The following is a 13938-nucleotide window of genomic DNA, read 5'->3' on the forward strand; positions in this document are numbered from 1 at the left end:
CTGGCTCTCAGTCTGCATTGTAGCTCATCCCAAAGGTGTTAGATGGAGTGGAGTTCAGGGCTCTGTTGACCAGTCGAGTTCTTCCACACCAGACTCACTCAACCATGTCTTTATGGACCTTGCTTTGTGCACAGTTATTCTGGAATAGAAAAAGACATTCCATCAACTGTTCCCACAAAGTTGGAAGCATAGAATTATTGAAAATGTCTGGGTTTGCTGGCAGAATTCTTTTTACTGGAGCTAAGGGGCATAACCCTAACCCATACCATCACCTCTCCTCCAGCATCCATGACAGTTAAAACAATGTAGTCAGGCAGGTAATGTTCTTCTGGCATGCACCAAACACAGACTCTTCTGTCAGACTTCCAGACAGAAAAGTGTGAGTGGTCCCTCCCCAGAACATGTTTCCACTGTTGCCGTCCAGTGGTAACATACTTTACACCACCCCGTGATGTGAGCTTTGCATGCAGCTGTTCAGCCATGGAAGCCCATTCCATGAAGATCCTGGCACACAGTTTTCTTGTTGGGATTTTGAATTTTCTCAGCATGCTGCAAGCCCCGCATTATTACTATACATGATCTGAATCATATCTTTCAGGGAAGAAATCTCACAAACTTTTTAATTGCCACGGTGTCACCCTATGACAGTACCACACTTGAATTCATTGAGTTCTTCAGAATGACCCATTCATTCACAAATGTTTGTAAACCTGACTGCATGGCTAGGTGCTTGATTTTGGTGATGGGTTTGAATGAAACACCTCTATTCGGTGATTCAGAAGTGTGTCCCAAAACTTTTGTCCATATGGTATTTCTGAGTATAACCGTGTAATACCCACTTAAATCACAATGATTAGACATTTGTACTTGAAGACTAGGTTTTAGTTTTAGCAACAGATAATTTCCGAACTAATACTTAATTTTAGTAAATCGATGGATTTGGTCTTATATAACCGACATATTTAATAGTAGTAGGCGATACAGTATATAATTTTTGATACCGTCCAAATATCACACTCAGATATGAAATATTTTGACTGTATTCTAAAAAGCAACAATTTTACCAGACACAAAACAAATGGTAACTCCAGTGAATGATTTCAGCAGCTACCACATCAGGGCTGTACAGCAGACATAATACACAGTAACTCTGAAAATGGTGGCTCCATACACACAGATAAATCCAATATAGAAGTTGGTTCTAATTGGTCTGCTGAAGGTAATATTAATGGAAGTAGTTACTTAAAACCTCAAGATTAGGGGCTTCCATTACTCCATTTTAGACGTAAATAACAATATTTCAATCTGCATGCAAAAGGAGGAGGTTATTTTTTATTTCCCAATATAGTATTTGTAATTAAAAAAGGACAAGTATGTCAGTTATATACGTTTTATTATTCAGGTTAGTATTTAAACAAAAGAAGTAGAAGTACATATATATATTTTTTTATGTAATTTACCGGGTAAAACATTAAGACCAGTTTCTTATTTACAATGACATAGATATTTCCTTGGCACTGCTCTCTACATGGTGGTTTACATTGTGGCACCTGCTAGAAGAGACAAGGAAGCTCATTAAATCTGAAACCACAAAAATGTGTTCATATGAAAGTCATTTGGGTGGCATGGTGGTGCAGTGATTAGCACTGTTGCCTCACACCTCTGGGACCCGGGTTCAAATCTCCGCCTGGGTTACATGTGTGCGGAGTTTGATTGTTCTCCCCATGTTGTCGTGGGGTTTCCTCCGGGTACTCCGGTTTCCCCCCGGAGTTCAAAAGCATGCGGAGGTTAATTGGACTTGCTAAATTGCCCGTAGGTGTGAATGTGTGTGTGAATGGTGTGTGAGTGTGCCCTGCGATGGGCTGGCCCCCCATCCTGGGTTGTTCCCTGCCTTGTGCCCATTGCTACCAGGATAGGCTCTGGACCCCCCGCGACCCAGTAGGATAAGCGGTTTGGAAAATGGATGGATGGATGGTTTTTGCATCATTGGCCAAGTAACGTTTGCTGTAGGCTATTAGCTTCGGGACAGTGACGAAGGGGGACTAGGCCTAAAGTCATGCTGTTGAACGTTAACAGCCGATAGTTACGCGAGTGACACTTCATTTGAACTTTTAGCTTTTGCTAATGATGAGAGTCCCACTTCATTCAAATTTTTAGCAAGCTAGCTAACGGCCATTAGTCATATGAGTCTCGCTTCATATGAATTTTTAATTAGCAGTGAAACATTAATTATACACCTAAATTGAAGAATCTCAGGTAAGATTTGGGTTAATAAGAATTCCTAACTGTCACATATCAACATTGTCAGGAAACATTATACAATAAAAATCAGTTTGGCAGCTACAGTATACATATGGCAAAATTTAACAAGTGTAACGAACAGAGTAAACTATAAAAAAAAAATAGGGGAAAAAAATACAAAAACTGTAAAAACAAAAGACAAATTGGACGGAAAAATAAATAGGCCACGGGTCAAATAGCGTCAGAGTGCACCCCTCCCTCCGAAGGAAAACAACTTTTTTTGCATGCTCTGGCCATGCTGAATGTGAATTTGAACGTTAACAGTGAAAATGATGGGATGCACCACCTGTTTCATCCATGCCCATCCCAACTTCTTCCATCCCATGGGCTATCCATAGTGTTCTAATGTATTTACACGGAATTAAATGAAAACAATGGATTTCAGTGGGCATGGCTGAAACTAACCAAAAGTATTTGATGCAACGTAAACATAATTTCTAGGAATTAAATTCTGTCTTGCTACTATTTTTTACTAACAGAAAAGGAGTCTACACTTAAGACTACTGAGCAGAAAGTCTTGCAAGAGGACCAACCAAAAAGCAAGAAGAGAAAGAGGTTACCCAACAAACTCTTCCCTGACACCCAGGAAGAAACTGTAGTTGCAAAAAAGGTAATAAGGGTTCTTTTCATGACGGCTGTTTTGATATTTTTACATTTCTGTAAGTTTTGTAGTTTGGTTGTGAGCCAGACTAACACAAACAATAGAAAAAAAATATTTGCTGCAATTGTGTTGAGACTAGCGGCATGGTGGTGTAGTGGCTAGCACTGTCGCCTCACAGCAAGAGGGTTCTGAGTTCAAACCCTCTGGTTAGCTGGGGCCTTTCTGTGTGGAGTTTGCTATTCTCTCTGGGTTCTCTGCCTTCCTCCCACAGGCCAAAGGTTGCATGTTAGGTGAATTGGTAAATTGCTCATAGGTGTTTATGTGTCTGTATGTGTTAGCGCTGCTGGGTTGTACAAGAAAAGTTCCTGGCAACTTAAAAAAGGAACTATAGTACAACAGCTATGAATTTAAACAGATTCTCGCCATGGAACCATATTAAACTTGATGATTAATTTTGATACATTTTTGGTTTCACTTTCATAACTCTTGTGTGTATTCTTTCATACATAATTGATTTGATCATTTTTACCCAACAGAAAAACTACAAACTCATAGCTGCAAGACAGTCTGAATTAGAGGTTCTCTCCCAAGAAGAACCTAACCTCAGCCCAGTGGAGACTGCTTCAGAGGCACTTGAGGAGGAGATTAAAAGACTGCGGGACCAGCAGAGTGTTGGATCTTCCGCAGCCAGTAAAGAACTTGAGACCCAAGTCAAGGCTTTAAATGGGTTACCTAGCATCTAAGGTAGAGCTATTCTCAGCCTTCTTCGTAAATATGTTTTGAAACACGCTGCCTCTGGTCTGAGCATCATAACTGAGTAACTCAAGCAGGGGTTTCTTAGCTGACACAGATCTGCAAGTGGGATATTTAGGTTGGGAAATCAAATTACTTTGTACCTTATGATTACTTGTGCTTCCAAGTCCCAGGTTTCCAATGGATAGCATGATATATTTGTTGCAATTACAATGACTCTGCTGTTTTTCTCATAATGTGAGGTACCCTGAATACCTGGACATGCGTCCATTTATGTTTTGGTCCCACGGAGAACCCAAGATCTAACCATCTGTATACCGTGCTGGTTCACTTGGGATTCAGCTGTCACACTGGACATTACTACTGCTACATCAAGGTTCGTCTTGTGGGCTCCTTTCATTCCATTGCCTTGAGATGCTTTAGTACGAACTCAGCATATGGTTGAAACAAATATGCTGGTTTGTTCCAGGCCAGGAGTGTCCAGTGGTATTTGATGACTGACACTTCAGTCACTGTCAGAAACATCAAAATGGTAGTGTCATTCCCGGCTCGTATGATCCTCGTGTGCGCCATGCCCCCTGATTATCCATGTGTGCTTCCCCGATCTAGCCCAACTGTGTCTGATTATTTTTGCCCAGTCTTGTTTATTTCAGTCCATGTCTTGCCCTGGTTTCTTGTCCGTCATTGGTGTTAGTGAGTCTTAGTGCTGTTCCATCATGCCCTGCCTGCACCTTAATAAATCCCCAGTTTTTCCCCGACTTGCGGTTCCTTGCCTGCTTCCTGCTCGCTTGCATGCCCGTGCGCTCACCCGCTCACCCAGCGACTCTGACAGGTAGACTATGGTGATACTAGACAATATTAAGTGCCATTATATATATTCTGTAATATAATTATCACAATTGCTGGTGAGACTCTTTTTTCCTTTCAAATATAATCACACCTCAAGACACACTGGTACTTCTTAACTGTTACTATTCTGTAGATGTTCTGATTCAAGTATTATCAGTTCACCATACTCAGTTGTGCTCTATATCTGGTTGCTACGCGTACTTTATAATTAAGGGGGATCTGAGGCCCCGTTCAGAGGAGAGACACGGACGGGTGCACTGTACTCAGGATGGCGACCATGATGGAGCCAGACACTCGCACCCTGACCACAGCAAAAACATCCACATGAAACTACCTGAGTGAGACCAGCACTCCGAGGAGCGTCTCGCCAAGAGACACAAAGCATCCAAGACAAAGAAGAATGTCAAGGACATGTAACGTGACCACTGGTAAGTTTTCTGTGACACAGAGCTAGCTTGAAGCATTAAGAGATTTTTCAGTTCATTCCTTCATCTGTCATGATACACTTTGGTGGGATTATAGCTTAATTCTTTGTTTTTGAGCATCTGTTTATTCTGAAGAATAGCAAACACTATACAGTTTACTATATCGTTAATGTGTCCTTACCCTTTTAGAGACCAGGATACATCTGAGAGGAACTCCAGCAGCAGCCTCGAGGGATTCAACAAGACGAAGCGATACGACATGAACTCCCCATGCGGAAGCCACTCCAGCCTGAGCGATAAGGAGCACCATGGCAGCGACTACAACGAAGAAAACTGCAAGCACTGGCACCATGAGAGAGAGCAACCAGCACTGAGAACAGCCAATACAGCCACAGCGGACCACAGCTCCACATCCACGCAGGTGATCGGGCTGGTGAGAGTGGTGAGAAGCCAGGTAGCTCATCACAGTCCAGTGAACAGCTTCGACAGGTGAAATAGGTAGCATATGTTGATGACGGTACCCTAGGTATTTGTATTTCTAAAATATACAGGTTATACAGTGACACATGTCTCTGCACATTTTCAATATGGATATTGATATTCTCCATTTGTCTTTTTTTAGGACGTGGACTTTCTTCAAAAGAAGTGAATTTCAGACTGGAAAGTGATGCTTTAATCATATAAATCAAAGAAGAAGGCTTAACATCTTAGCTGCTGTTTATACACTCGGTACTTTGTCATTTTTTATTGTGTACTCTTAATAAATTGGACCCTGTATTCATTTTCTAAAATCCCTTTTAAATGTTTTATGGTGTTTTCACATTAACTATTACACTTAAGATCATTTGTCTCTATTACGGGCTGACCCATGCCTAACCCTGAATAATTGCTTTTGAGCTCGAGATGGCACCAAAGTTGCACTTTCAGCTCTTTACTCTCCATAGAAACATTGATAACCAATGAAAATACTTGTTTTCATGCTTTCCATACATATTTTGCATATTACAATGTGATTTAGGACTTTAGGAATAATGTCATTGTACACATTTTATTTTTCATGCACAGCTGGGAAAAATGCAATTCTGAAATGCACAGCAGAATTAAACATGACATGCAGGATAAAATATTATATATATACACGCATACACACACATACATATACATTTACATATACATATACATATATACTACATGGACAGAAGTAGGCGGACACATATATACACAAAACGCACATACACATACATACAATGACCTCTGCTGAATTCTTAAGTTGACCCATTAATAAGGAAATGAGAAGTCTGTAATTTCACTGGTATGTTTATTGAACCAGCAAAAGATAGATTATTAACAAAACAAGCAAGAAAAAGTCATTATGTAACAGTTACAAACTATAAAAATAATTATTTCCCTCATTGTATATACTACATGGAGAGAAGAAGGCGGACACATGTACAGTATATATACAAACGCACATACACATGCAAAAATACTAGATGGACAGAAGGCGGCGGACACATATTTTGTCCTGCCCTCTCGTCGACCACGCCCCCTCGTTAACCTCATGTGGAGTCTCCGTATTCACCACCTATTTCTAGTTGCTGTTGTTAGTTCAGTGTATTTCAGTCCGCGTTCAAGTACGTTTTCCTAGTCCTGTCATTAACATATGTTCCCCTTCAAATAAAACCCTTTTTATTACCACGGCTTCCTTCGCCTGCTTCCCTGTACTGATCCGTGACAGAATGACAGGACTACAGGAGAAGATGCCTCCCTTCCATGAGGCGGAACACCTTGACCTTTTGGACGAGGTAGAATACTGGCTCAAGGAGTCCAAAATGAAGGGAGACCCCACGGCGCAAGCCGTCGCTCGCCGGTCAAGGGAAATCTTGACCCACTTCTCCCCTGCCGAAGACCCGCGCCTCACAGCAGAGGTATGGTGGCATTTAGCCCGGCTGAAGAGCTGGGTAGCTGAGGACATGATCCAGCAGGTAGGGGGCGATTACAGTCTTTGTCCTTTTATTCCACATGAATTGCCGGACCTCGTTGCGCTTGTTCGGGGGAGAGAGAAGCAGGGAAAGCGACGAGGGAAAGCGTTGCACGTTTCCCTAGGGGCCGTCTCCATCTCCGCCATTTCCCCCGCAGTATGCCAAAAGGAACCAAACCTGACGTCGCCTGCGCTTGGGCCCGGAGCCCAAGCCCGTCTGCCTGTTGCTGCTTCGCCTGCACCCACTGCCAAGGCGCGAACCCCAGCTCTGTTACCCCCACTTGGCAGATCCCAACCAGGAATTGGGCTCTTCATATCCAGGAGGGGGAGAGGTCACTTGCGCAGGGGTTGGTTCCTGCCTGCCCTGCCCCCTGGCTCATCCTCGGTCCCTGTGGCTGGGACTCGTGCGGCACCTGCGGGTCCTTCGGTTCCTGCTCAGCGGTCGCCTGCGGTTCCCTGGACTCCTGCTTGGCGGTCGCCTGTGGGTGCTTCTCCGATGACTCTTCGGCCCCGCCTCCGTTAACTCATCGGTCGTCTGCGGGTTCCCCCGCTCCGACTCATCGGTCACCTATGCCTGGGCCGGCTGTGGCTGCTGTTCACTCTTCCCCTCTCCCAGTGCCCCCTTCGCCTTCCTCTTCGCCTCCTCTGGTTATCTTCCTCTTCACCTCCTTTGCCTGTCCCTCCATCTGCCTCCTTGCCCCCTTCGTCGTCCCCTCCTGCTCCTGCCTCGCTGTTGCCGAAGGTCCCTTCGGCTCCAACCTCGCAGTCGCCGGCTGCCTCTGCAGCTTCTGCCTCTTGCCTACTGGGGTTCCCTCGGGCTCCCCATTTTCCCCCGTCCTCTACCATCCTGCCTCCTGTTTTCGTACCTCTGTGTCTGCTCCTCGTCGCTCCGCTCCTTTGTTCGCTCCTGGTCCTTTTTTTCCTCCTGTTGGTGTTCCCCCAGTGTCTCCGTTCTTGGTGCCCCTGTGCCTGTCTGCGTTCCCGTTGGTTTGTCAGTGGTTTTCCTGCTTCTTGTCCCTGTGTCTGCTCTGTGTGTCTGTCCTGTTCCCGGTTCCTCATTGATATTTTGCTTTTGTTTCTCTAGGTCCTGTTAGTCCCTTCACTCCCATTGGGTAATGTCATGCTCCATTCGTCCTGCCCTCTCGTCGATCATGCCCCCTCGTTAACCTCGTGCAGAGTCCCTGTGTTCACCAGCTGTTTCTGGTTGCTGTTGTTAGTTCAGTGTATTTGCAGACCGCGTTCACATGCGTTTTCCTAGTTCTGTCATTAACGTTACGTATGTTCCTCTGCAAATAAAACCCTTTTTTTATCCACGGCTTCCTTCGCCTGCTTCCCTGTGCTGATCTGTGACACAAACGCACATACACATACATATGTACTACATGGACAGAAGTAGATGGAGACATATACACACATACATGTACTGTATACTACATGGACAGAAGTAGGTGGACACAAACACCCATATATATACTACTGTATACGGACAAAGTTCCTTTTTTGACGGAGTACTTTGGTTTTTGGTTTAATATTGGAGTAAAATAGTGGAGTAAAAGCATAAAGTTGACCCAAAGTTGCATAAAACGGAAATTCATTTTTATACATTTAGACAGCCAATTGCCATTTAAACAACCAATTGCAGACTTGCCGATCAGGGTTTCAAGCGTCTGTTGTCTGAGGAGTTATGGCTGGAAAGAAGTATATGTAATTTAAAAAATCAACATTAGAAAAATATACAGAGGGCTAAGAAAGAGGATATATCTGAACTCCAAAACATGTAGCCAATGTTTCGGGTAATTTCCACATTTCTTTGTTTTCATTTTATTGATTTTTGTACTGTATGTAAAGGCATATTTCAAATAAATGTTTAAAAAGATCATTATGATTTTTCAGTTTCATTAACTTTATGATACTTAAACCCTGTCCTACTTTCTGATACTCAAAGAGCTGTTACAGTACCAAATTGGTTGATGCAGCTCATTTTGTGGAGCAGCATATTGTGTACTGTAGCACACTGCATGTACTGACACAATAAGGAATGTTTGATAAATTGTCACAACAATTGTCTGCAGTGTGTAAACATGGTGAAAGTCTGAAGATGGACATGTTTCTTTTGCCTGAAATTTAATGGTGTGTTGTTGCTTTTTCAAAAGCCACACTCAGATCACAAAATCAGATGACAGCTGTATGAAAGTCACCCCTTTGACAGAGGTGACCTGTACACCCCAGTTATGAAATCTTTCCAGGATTATTATTTATATTTATGATAATTCCCCTGATGTCTTTTTTGACTGCTGTGGTACTGTGTTGTTTTTGATTTGTTTGGGGTCACAACATCTGATGGCTGATATCAGAAATTGTGACCCTTCAACTGAAGTCATGAAATCTATCCAAGATTATAATATCTATTTAGGACAAATTACCTGAAGGGTTTTTGATTGCTTAGTCACTGTTTTTTCCTTGATTTGTTTGGGATCACATAATTTGATGGTTGCTATCAGAAATTGTGAGCCCATGTACCTAGGCCCAGCTGTTAACCAGAGTTGTGACAGTTTTTGGTTATACATAGGAAAGGCAGATAAGCCACCTGATGTGGCCCATTTAAATAAGGTTGGTGTGTCTGGCATTATTAAAGTGTTAGAAGCTATGACTGTATGAGGAAGGTACCGGTAAGATGGCACCTCTCTGGTGGCATCGGTAAGAACACCAGGGAAGGCAGACGCAGTTCCAAACTTTACTGCATTCAATTAGGCGGTACAGTATTGCACTGGAGTTAACATACTGTAGGCTGGCCATTGGCTGTTACAGGTGCAATGACTTAGTTGTAGACAGGGTGTGCATGTGGTCTAAGGAAGAAAATAATATTATATAAATAACTAAAACAATAAGAACATGGAGACATGTTCAGCTAATTAACACAAATACAACCACTTTATACGATCTCTAATCATCAATCATGTAACAGTACTGCCATCTATTGGTTAACCCCGGTACATACCGGATACGTAACAGTAATACTATTACCCTCCCTTACTGTATTATCCCATCTCTCCTAAATATTTTGCAGTCTAACGAGAACTGACTAACAAAACAAATTTAATATATAAGATACACAATTACAAGAACGAACGCAGAATACAGAGAATCTGCCTGCAATACACTCAGTAGCAGAGCTCCTCAAAAGTTACACACTAACAACTAACAATCCGGTAGACCGCATTGCAATATTAAAGCACCGAATGTAATCAGTCCAGGACCAGTCACTTACAGTTCGTCAGTGGCACACAATACTGCACCCCTGAGTATGGTGAGTAACTGGCCAGGATCGTTCGGCACTGGGTAGGATGATCTGGTGCGGCACAATCAGAAAACCACCTCTGAAAACTCAAAAGAGACGCTCCTGACGCTGATCCAAGCGTATGCGCGTTGGCATCCCGTTTTCGGAGACGGCCTTTCCAACAGGCACTCTCTCGCAGGTTAGAGTGGCCCATTTAAATATGTTCAAAGTAAAAAGTATGTGAACCCCTTGGAATTTTCTACGTGTATGACTAAATCCCATATAAAACATAGTTGAATCTTCATGTAAGTCACAATAATTTACAAACACTGTGTCCTATAATTAAGATACACAGATTTTCAGAGAATATTTGACCATATTGTATAAAGTAGGAAAAAGTAAGTGAACCCCAAGTAAATGACTTTTTTTAAAAGCTTAAAAATTTAGCACACCTGGAGTCCATTTAATGAAACGAGTTCAGGGGTGTGGCCTAGAATTACTTTGGTTGATAAAAACCACTGAAAAGGTTCAGTTTGGGCTTTTGACAAGAAGCATGTCCAGATGGGAATCATGCCTCGCACAAAAGAGCTGTCTGAAGACCTAAGATCAAGAATTGTTAAGTTACATAAGGCTGGAAAGGGTTACAAAGTTGTCTCAAAGATTTTACATATTCATTAGTCTACTGTTGGCAAGTTGTCTATAAATTATTATTATATTATTATTAATATAAACTATTAGGCAAGTTGTCTATAAATGGAGACAATTTGGTACCGTGGCTACTCTGCCTAGAAGTGGGCGCCCTGCCAAGATGACCCCAATAGCACAACGCAAAGTCATCTTTGAGGAAAAGAAGAATCCTAAAGTGACAGCGAAAGACTTGAAGAAGTCATTAGAACTGTCTAGCATCTGTGTTCATGAATCAGCTAGAAAGGAGTCCATGGCAGAGCACCAAGAAGGAAGCCACTGCTGTCAAACATTGCTGTACGCCTGAAGTTTGCGAAGGAGCACTTGGACACTCCACAGCGATACTGGGAAAATGTTTTGTGGAGTGATGAAACTAAAATTGAACTATTTGGGAGGAACAAGCAGAACTTCATTTGGCGTAAAAAGATAAATGCATCATCCCTACAGTAAAGTATGGTGGAGGGAACATCATGATTTGGGTCTGCTTTGCTGCATCAGGGTCTGGAAAGCTCGCCATCATTGAGGGGAAAATGAATTCCCAACTTTATCAGCAAATTCTTCAGGATAATGTGAGAATGTCTGTCCTTCAACTGAGGCTGGGTGATGTAACAGGACAATGACCCCAAACATCGCAGTGGAGTGGCCCAGTCAGAGCCCCAATCTCAATCCTATTGAGATGCTGTGGAATGACTTTAAGAGAGCAATACACAGAAGGCAACCAAAGAATATGGAAGAGTTAAGGCAGTTTTGCAGGGGAAGAATGGGCTAAAACTCTCTCCACACGATGTGCAGGTCTGATCTGCAATTACAGGAAGTGCCTGGTTGCGGTCATTGCTGCCAAAGGAGGGTCAACCAGTTATTGAACCTAAGGGTTCACTTACCTTCTCCAGTACCACTGTGAATGCTGAATATGTTTGAATAATAAAAACTTGAAAGAGTAGAACCTTTTTTGTGTTATTGGCTTAAGCTCATTGTGTATATCAGTACCTGTGACTTAGATGAAGATCAGATCACTTTTTATGAATAAATTCCAAGGGGTTCACATACTTTTTACTTTGACTGTATACTCATAGCATCAAGTTGCCCATGTGAGCTTTAATCACTTTTTAGTTGTGTTAGAATTATACAAATAGGCTACTCTACAAATCAGCCTAATTTTGTTTAATCTGATATAACAAGCAGCTAAACCTATATCATGTTAAAAGCCAGCATTTCTATACACCCACTCTACATCGCATTGACATTCATTTGTTTACAACGTATGAGTTTACATTGTTTGCGTTAGGAACACATCTGTGTGAGCAAGCTCAAGCTATATAGTGGCAACAGTATCTACTGGAGTCACAGAATACAATGGTCACAGAATTGCTGTTACACATATATTTAACTAAAAAAAGACAATGCTTGTGTCGAATGTACACTTTCTTTGGAGGAAATACTGAAGGAGCAGGAGATATTTGTATATTTCACATAATTTAATTTTATAAAAGCATTTTAGCACAATAAAATTAGGTGTACATTTAGAAAACAAGTCTGAGAACCACATATTTTAACTTTGATATAATCCATCATGTAGTTTTTGAGATATTCACAAAATACCAAAACACAAAGATGTGTTTTTGTATTTGTTTGACTTTTTTGTCAAATTTTTTTACTTTTTAGACAGAAGTTATGAATTTGAATTATCCAAGTTACTGCAATCAATGGTCAGCTTTCATTTCAGCTATCAGACATAATTCACATCTGAGGTTATATAGTAACCAAACCAAAGGCAAAAAATTGGCCCAATCAAACATGAAGCCCTGTCAATTCCCATAAGGTTAAGTGTCTACACTTCATCAATGTTTATTCCTACTTGTAAACTGCATTTATAATTAGTAGTAATACTGATTCCGGTTGCACCACCTGCACAATTTTAACCTTTGTCCTTGATATCAAGTTTTTATATATGATTTAAATAATAAATTATTTCATGATATTCATACTTTATGATATTCATCATGTTTTGATGGGTTTTCTTGGGTTGCACTACCTGGCATGGAAACTGTTCAAAATGTTTTAAACATAGAATTATGCCAAGCTAAATTATTCTTCTTTTTCCTCTTCTGATTTAGTTAGTTAAATACCGATTTTAATCGTTTTTTCACTCTGCTCATTGGAGTTGTCACTACCTGACAGTTTTTTGTGAGAAAAATGCGAAAGGCCAATATTGTTCGAAGGTTTTGAAAATATATTTCCATTAACGAGGTTTCCTACAATAACTTTTATGGAAATGGAATTCCCACTCCAAGAGATTAACATGTCATCAGGAGTCACGCTGGGCCACACTCTGGGTGATTACAGTCAGAGGCACATTGGGCCTTATGCCATGTGAGTAACATCTGATTTCACACAGAGACATGAACTGAAGCAGGTTTATGATTTCTAACATGAAAAACATTAGGTTGATTTCTAGTCAGTTGCAGCTGGAAGGCTGATATATGTCTTAATCATTAACTCAGAGATTATTAATATAGTATCATTACCTCTGAGCTATAATTTCCGTCTGAGACAGTCGAGCTTGTTCACAGTCTTGTATAAAGTACCCGAAAGTCACACTTAAGTATAAGTACAGATACCCTCCCAAGTCACCAACTAGAATTCCACTCAAGTAAAAGTCTTAAAGTACCTAGTGTTCACTGTACTTAAGTATTACAAATAATCTGTAACTAACTGTACTTGAGTAATTAAAGTGCAAGTAAATATGAATAACAACGGAACGCTGTCTAAACTTTTAATATCAAAACGTTTACTCAGCTTTTTAAAGCATGGAAAAGAAAAATTTTGCATACATCACACACTTCAAAAAGAGGGCTTTAAAAACCTAAACAGGAGTATGCTATTGTTAAAAAAAGAAGTACAGGTTAATGTTGACGTATTTTAAAGCCATTTCTGAAAACACAAGTCACCGTTTTTCCTATTACCAGCATGGGGTTCATTATCTCAGTCACAAAACCCTGTTTTTCAGCTTACATAACTATTTCAGTGTTCATTGTTCAAATGTCCAAGTTAATATTAGTGATTCAAA

The sequence above is a fragment of the Brienomyrus brachyistius genome, unplaced genomic scaffold, assembly GCF_023856365.1.
Source record: "Brienomyrus brachyistius isolate T26 unplaced genomic scaffold, BBRACH_0.4 scaffold27, whole genome shotgun sequence".
NCBI classification, from domain to species: domain Eukaryota; kingdom Metazoa; phylum Chordata; class Actinopteri; order Osteoglossiformes; family Mormyridae; genus Brienomyrus; species Brienomyrus brachyistius.